This window comes from Melanerpes formicivorus, unplaced genomic scaffold (genome assembly GCF_026170545.1).
Source record: "Melanerpes formicivorus ecotype bairdi unplaced genomic scaffold, bMelFor1.0.p_v2 SCAF_679, whole genome shotgun sequence".
In the NCBI taxonomy this organism is placed as follows: Eukaryota; Metazoa; Chordata; class Aves; order Piciformes; family Picidae; genus Melanerpes; species Melanerpes formicivorus.
Genome location: NW_027143031.1, coordinates 35,001 through 42,500, shown reverse-complemented (window position 1 = coordinate 42,500; position 7,500 = coordinate 35,001).

Sequence of the window (7,500 nt, the reverse complement as noted above, 5' to 3'; positions counted from 1 at the left end):
TCGTTGCCGAGCCCGGGCTGGGCTCCGGCTCACGGACGAGCGAAACCCATCCAACACCGCTGAGGGTGCGCCAGCGGCCGCTCCAAACCGCCGCGCCTTTGTTCGGCCCCGCGGGTCCCCTCTCTGACCCGGGCGAAAGCCACCGAGAAGCCAGACGGACCCCTGCCCAGCCGCCTGGCGGGTGGCTTGGAGCAGCCGCTCGGCAGCGCTGCCCTGGGAGTGCTCGGCGTCGCTTGTTCCCTCATATACGGAACTGGAGGGCCGTCAGCTCCGCGAGCGCACAACCAGCCGACCTCCGCCCAGCGGCAGGTCGCAGAAATCACGCCGGCTTGTACGATGACGTAGGCGGAGGCAGAGCGCAACAGCGACCCCTTGGCGACAAGCGCGATCTCCGCGGAGAGCACGTCTACTCGCCGAGGGAGAGCACGTCTACTCGCCGAGGGAGAGCACGTCTACTCGCCGAGGGAGAGCACGTCTACTCGCCCAGGGAGAGCATGTCTACTCGCCCAGGGAGAGCACGTCTACTCGCCCAGGGAGAGCACGTCTACTCGCCGAGGGAGAGCACGTCTACTCGCCCAGGGAGAGCACGTCTACTCGCCGAGGGAGAGCACGTCTACTCGCCGAGGGAGAGCACGTCTACTCGCCGAGGGAGAGCACGTCTACCTCCCGCCTGAGGGAGAGCACGGGGGGGGGGGACAAAGACAGGCGGCAGCAGCTTCGGTGAACGTCACCCGGGAGGCGACCGGGGCTGTCCCGGGGCAGTCCCGGGAAGCCGGCGTCCGACACAGGGAACCGTCAGCTGCCGGACCGGGGCGAATCCCCGCGGCAACGGCAGGGGTGGGGGCTCGAAGACAGCCGGCAGCCGCTTCGGTGAACGTCACCCGGGAGGAGACTGGGGCCCTCCCGGGACCGTCCCGGGAAGACGACGTTCGGCACGAGATCCCGGCCGCGGCCGGACCGGCTCGAAGCCTCGCGGTCCCGGCAGCAGCCGGAGCCGCTCGCCGCCTCGGGCTCCCGGCCCCCTACAGATCCGGCGACTCGTTCGCGGGCGGCGGGGGGAGGCAGTGGAGGGGGTGCGGGGAGAAGCGGCAGCGGAGGCGGAGGGGGGGGGGCTCGAAGACAGCCGGCAGCTGCTTCGGTGAACGTCACCCAGGAGGCGATCGGGGCCGTCCCGGGGCCGTCCCGGGATGCCGGCTTCCGGCACGGGGGTCCCGGCCGCGGCCGGACCGGCTCGTATCCCCGCGGCTCCGGCAGTGGGGGGGGGGGCTCGAAGACAGCCGGCAGTCGCCTCGGTGAACGTCACCCGGCCGGCGACCGCGGCCGTTCCGGGGCCGTCCCGGGAAGCCTGCGACAGGCAAGGGGTCCCAGCCGCGGCCGGACTGACTCGAAGCCCCGCGGCCCCGGCACGGGGGAGGCCCAAAGACTGGCGGCAGCCGCTTCGCTGAACGTCACCCGGCCGGCGACCGGGGCCGTGCCGGGGCCGTCCCGGGATGCCGGCATCCGGCACGGGGTCCCGGCCGCGGCCGGAGCGGCTCGAATCCCCGCGGTCCCGGCAGCAGCCGGAGCCGCTCGCCGTTCGGGCTCCCGGCACCCTACGGATCCGGCGACTCGTTCGCCGGCGGCGGGGGGAGGCAGTGAAGGAGGTGCGGGCAGAAGCGGCAGCGGAGGCGGAGGGGGGGGGGGGGCTCGAAGGCAGCCGTCAGCCGCTTCGGAGAACGTCACCCGGCCGGCGATCGCGGCCGTTCCGGGGCCGTCCCGGGAAGCCTGCGACAGGCACGGGGTCCCGGCCTCGGCCGGACCCGCACTGGGTGCCGCCGCCTCGGGCTCTCGGGACGGTATGGATCCGCCGACTCGTTCGCCGGCGGCGGGGGGAGGCAGTGGAGGGGGTGCGGGGAGAAGCGGCAGCGGAGGCGGAGGGGGGGGGGGGCTCGAAGACAGCCGGCAGCCGCTTCGGTGAACGTCACCCGGCCGGCGACCGGGGCCGTCCCGGGGCCGTCCGGGGATGCCGGCTTCCGGCACGGGGGTCCCGGCCGCGGCCGGACCGGCTCGAATCCCCGCGGTCCCGGCAGCAGCCGGAGCCGCTCGCCGTTCGGGCTCCCGGCACCCTACAGATCCGGCGACTCGTTCGCGGGCGGCGGGGGGAGGCAGTGGAGGGGGTGCGGGCAGAAGCGGCCGCAGAGGCGGAGGGGGGGGGGGGGCTCGAAGACAGCCGGCAGCCGCTTCGGTGAACGTCACCCGGGAGGCGACCGGGACCGGCCCGGGAAGCCATCGTCCGGCCCGGGATCCCGGCCGCGGCCGGACCGGCTCGAATCCCCGCGGCCCCGGCACGGGGGAGGCCCAAAGACTGGCGGCAGCCGCTTCGCTGAACGTCACCCGGCCGGCGACCGGGGCCGTCCCGGGGCCGTCCCGGGATGCCGGCTTCCGGCACGGGGGTCCCGGCCGCGGCCGGACCGGCTCGAATCCCCGCGGTCCCGGCAGCAGCCGGAGCCGCTCGCCGTTCGGGCTCCCGGCACCCTACGGATCCGGCGACTCGGTCGCCGGCGGCGGGGGGAGGCAGTGGAGGCGGTGCGGGGAGAAGCGGCAGCGGAGGCGGAGGGGGGGGCGGGGGGGGACGATAGTGGCGGGGGGCGGGGGGTGCTCGAAGGCAGCCGGCAGCCGGTTCGGTGAACATTCGCCGGGGCGGGGGGGGCGACCTGTCCGTGCCCGGGGCAGCCCCGGGAAGCCGGCAGCCAGCACGGGGGTCCCGGCAGCACCTGTTCCCTGCCCTGGGACTTGCCGTGCCCGGCGGCCGGTTGCCGGGTGGGGGGAGCGATGAGAGGCGGGGCGCAGCGGCCGGGGGCAGCGCCGGGCCGCAGCGGGGGGCTGGGCGGGTGGGGTAGGCGTCGAGCGGCAAGCCCTCGGCTGCAGCGAATGTTCGGCGGTGCGGGGCGGGGGGGACGGGACGACACGTTGGGGGCGCCGAGTCCGAGCCACCCCCGGCCCCAGGGGCGGCCGGAGGGGGAGGCCGGTGCCTGGCCCTGGGAGCTGCTGGGCGCCGGATGGCCGAGGGTGCGTCAGAAGCCGCCCGAGCGGTCGAGCAGGTCCTCCAGAAAGGCCTAGGGTGGCTTCGAGGGCCCCGGGAGCAGTCGAGGGAGGCCTCCAGGCAGGTCTGGAGTGGATGGGAGGCCTTCCAAAGCAGACAAGGGAGCCTGCAGAGCGTGCGGGGGAGGCTTCTGGTGCGGCCTGGGGTGGGTCGGAAGCCTGCAGAGCGTGCGGGAGAGGCTTCTGGTGCGGCCTGGGGTGGCTGAGAAGCCTGCAGAGCGTGCGGGAGAGGCTTCTGCTGCGGCCTGGGGTGGCTGAGAAGCCTGCAGAGCGTGCGGGAGAGGCTTCTGCTGCGGCCTGGGGTGGCTGAGAAGCCTGCAGAGCGTGCGGGGGAGGCTTCTGTTGGGGCCTGGGGTGGGTCAGAAGCCTACAGAGCGTGCGGGGGAGGCTTCTGGTGCGGCCTGGGGTGGGTCGGAAGCCTGCAGAGCGTGCGGGAGAGGCTTCTGTTGGGGCCTGGGGTGGCTGAGAAGCCTGCAGAGCGTGCGGGGGAGGCTTCTGCTGCGGCCTGGGGTGGCTGAGAAGCCTGCAGAGCGTGCGGGGGAGGCTTCTGCTGCGGCCTGGGGTGGCTGAGAAGCCTGCAGAGCGTGCGGGGGAGGCTTCTGGTGCGGCCTGGGGTGGCTGAGAAGCCTGCAGAGCGTGCGGGGGAGGCTTCTGGTGCGGCCTGGGGTGGGACGGAAGCCTGCAGAGCGTGCGGGGGAGGCTTCTGGTGCGGCCTGGGGTGGGTCGGAAGCCTGCAGAGCGTGCGGGAGAGGCTTCTGTTGGGGCCTGGGGTGGCTGAGAAGCCTGCAGAGCTTGCGGGGGAGGCTTCTGGTGCGGCCTGGGGTGGCTGAGAAGCCTGCAGAGCGTGCGGGGGAGGCTTCTGGTGCGGCCTGGGGTGGCTGAGAAGCCTGCAGAGCGTGCGGGGGAGGCTTCTGGTGCGGCCTGGGGTGGCTGAGAAGCCTGCAGAGCATGCGGGGGAGGCTTCTGGTGCGGCCTGGGGTGGGACGGAAGCCTGCAGAGCGTGCGGGGGAGGCTTCTGGTGCGGCCTGGGGTGGGACGGAAGCCTGCAGAGCGTGCGGGGGAGGCTTCTGGTGCGGCCTGGGGTGGGTCGGAAGCCTGCAGAGCGTGCGGGAGAGGCTTCTGCTGCGGCCTGGGGTGGGTCGGAAGCCTGCAGAGCGTGCGGGAGAGGCTTCTGTTGGGGCCTGGGGTGGCTGAGAAGCCTGCAGAGCGTGCGGGGAGAGGCTTCTGCTGCGGCCTGGGGTGGCTGAGAAGCCTGCAGAGCGTGCGGGAGAGGCTTCTGCTGCGGCCTGGGGTGGCTGAGAAGCCTGCAGAGCGTGCGGGAGAGGCTTCTGGTGCGGCCTGGGGTGGCTGAGAAGCCTGCAGAGCGTGCGGGAGAGGCTTCTGCTGCGGCCTGGGGTGGCTGAGAAGCCTGCAGAGCGTGCAGGAGAGGCTTCTGCTGCGGCCTGGGGTGGCTGAGAAGCCTGCAGAGCGTGCGGGAGAGGCTTCTGCTGCGGCCTGGGGTGGCTGAGAAGCCTGCAGGGCGTGCGGGAGAGGCTTCTGCTGCGGCCTGGGGTGGGTGGGAAGCCTGCAGAGCGTGCGGGGGAGGCTTCTGGTGCGGCCTGGGGTGGCTGAGAAGCCTGAAGAGCGTGCGGGGGAGGCTTCTGGTGCGGCCTGGGGTGGCTGAGAATCCTGAAGAGCGTGCGGGGAGAGGCTTCTGGTGCGGCCTGGGGTGGCTGAGAAGCCTGCAGAGCGTGCGGGGGAGGCTTCTGGTGCGGCCTGGGGTGGCTGAGAAGCCTGAAGAGCGTGCGGGAGAGGCTTCTGGTGCGGCCTGGGGTGGCTGAGAAGCCTGCAGAGCGTGCGGGGGAGGCTTCTGCTGCGGCCTGGGGTGGCTGAGAAGCCTGCAGAGCGTGCGGGAGAGGCTTCTGGTGCGGCCTGGGGTGGCTGAGAAGCCTGCAGAGCGTGCGGGAGAGGCTTCTGCTGCGGCCTGGGGTGGCTGAGAAGCCTGCAGAGCGTGCGGGAGAGGCTTCTGCTGCGGCCTGGGGTGGGTCGGAAGCCTGCAGATCGTGCGGGAGAGGCTTCTGCTGCGGCCTGGGTTGGGTCGGAAGCCTGCAGAGCTTGCGGGGGAGGCTTCTGGTGCGGCCTGGGGTGGGTCGGGAGCCTGCAGAGCATGCGGGGGAGGCTTCTGCTGCGGCCTGGGGTCTCTGGGTGGCCTCTAGAGAGGTGCAAAAGACCCTCTGGGTTGGGCTGGGGTGGCTCTTGGACCCCTGCCACACAGTGGAGAGAGGCCTCCGGCCCGCCACCTGTGTCCCTGTGTGCCTGAGTGCCTGTGTCCCTGTGTCCCTGTGTCCCTGTGTCCCTGAGTGCCTGAGTGCCTGTGTCCCTGTGTCCCTGTGTCCCTGAGTGCCTGAGTGCCTGAGTGCCTGTGTCCCTGTGTCCTTGTGTCCCTGTGTCCCTGTGTCCCTGTGTGCCTGAGTGCCTGTGTCCCTGTGTCCCTGTCTGTGTACCTGTGTGCGAGAGTGTCCGGCACGCCACCCAGCGGCGGCGGGCAAGCAGGTAGGCGGGTGGGCGGGCCGGCGAGGGCCAGTGTGAGTTTGGGGGGTGGGAGGGGAGGCGGCAGCTGGAAGCGTCAGAGGAGGGGGCGTGGCTCCGGCTGGCCCCGGGAGCAGGTTCCCGGGACCGGGACCGGCTGGACCCGGCGGGTGGTTGATCCCGGGGCGGGGGGCAGAGGCGGCGGGAAGCGGCAGCTGCGTGTGCGGCGGGGGGGTGGAGGGCGAACCGCGGCGGGAAGCGGATGCTTCAGAGCAGGTTACGGGGGCGGGGACGGACGACACCACCTGTCCCCGCCCCGGGACGGGCTGGACCCGGCGCCCTGGACCCGGCGCCGTGTACCCGCCGCCGCCCCCGCCGCCGCCCCCCTCCGCCACCCCGGGACCCCGACGTTTTTTGGCGCCCGCGCCTTTTTTTGCTCCCCGCCTGCCCGCGCTGCCCCGGGCCCTCCCCCGGGGCGGGGCGGGAGGGAGGGACGGACGGACGGACGGGTAGCCGGGGATCTCCGAGCGCGCGCCACCAGACCGAGGCGGGGTCCCGGCGGCGGCGGCGGCGGCGGCGGCGGCGGCGGCGGCGGCGGCAGCAAGCGACGGCGGGGGGGGCAGGCTAGGGAGAGAGGGGGGAGCGGCATGCGGTAGGGCTGGAGGGTTGGTTTCGGGGGGGAGGGGTGGGAGGGGGTGGCAGCGGTCAGCGAGAGCGGGGAGAGGGGGAGCGGCATGCGGTAGGGCTGGGGTGTTTTTGGGGTGGGGGCGTTGGGGGGATTAGCGGGCGGGCGGGCAGCCGAGCCAAGCGGCAAGCCGGGGGGCGGGCGAGGGCGGCTTTAGGGCCGGAGGAGCGGAGCGCAACCTCCCCCGTGCAGGCTCCAGCGTGGAGAGCAGCAAGTTTTTGGGGACGGGGGACGACGGACGGGAGGGGCAGCGGCGAGAGGCTAGCTGCGGCAAGGGGCACCGGCACGGCCGCCCTAACAGCGCCGCCTCGGTCGCAGGGGTTAGAGAGCAGCCGGGCAGCCCGGGAGGGAAGCGGCAGCCCGCGAAGGGGGGAAGGGGGGGGCTCTGCGCAAACCGCTAACGGGAGCCGGGGGGTGTGGGGAGCTGGGGGTGGCAGCAGCGGCAAGAGGCAACGTCGGGAGGGGGGGCTCCGCGCAAACCGGTAACGGGGGCCGGGGGGTGTGGGGGGGGCGGTGGCGGCCGCGGCAAGAGGCAACGGCAGGCGGGGGGGCTCCGCGCAAACCGGCAGCGGGGGGGGGGGGCGGGGGTAGCGGCAAGAGGCAACGGCGGGAAGGGGGGGCTCCGCGCAAACCGCTAACGGGAGCCGGGGGGTGTGGGGAGCTGGGGGTGGCAGCAGCGGCAAGAGGCAACGTCGGGAGGGGGGGCTCCGCGCAAACCGGTAACGGGGGCCCGGGGGTGTGGAGGGGGCGGTGGTGGCCGCGGCGAGAGGCAACGGCAGGCGGGGGCGCTCCGCGCAAACCGGCAGCGGGGGGGGGGCGGGGGTAACGGCAAGAGGCAACGGCGGGAAGGGGGGCCTCCGCGCAAACCGGCAGCGGGGGGGGGCGGGGGGTAGCGGCAAGAGGCAACGGCGGGAAGGGGGGGCTCCGCGCAAACCGGCAGCGGGGGGGGGGGCGGGGGGTAGCGGCAAGAGGCAACGGCGGGAAGGGGGGGCTCCGCGCAAACCGGCAGCGGGGGGGGGCGGGGGGTAGCGGCAAGAGGCAACGGCGGGAAGGGGGGGGCTCCGCGCAAACCGGCAGCGGGGGGGGGGCGGGGGTAGCGGCAAGAGGCAACGGCGGGAAGGGGGAGCTCCGCGCAAACCGGCAGCGGGGGGGGGCGGGGGGTAGCGGCAAGAGGCAACGTCGGGAGGGGGGGCTCCGCGCAAACCGGCAGCGGGGGGGGGGCGGGG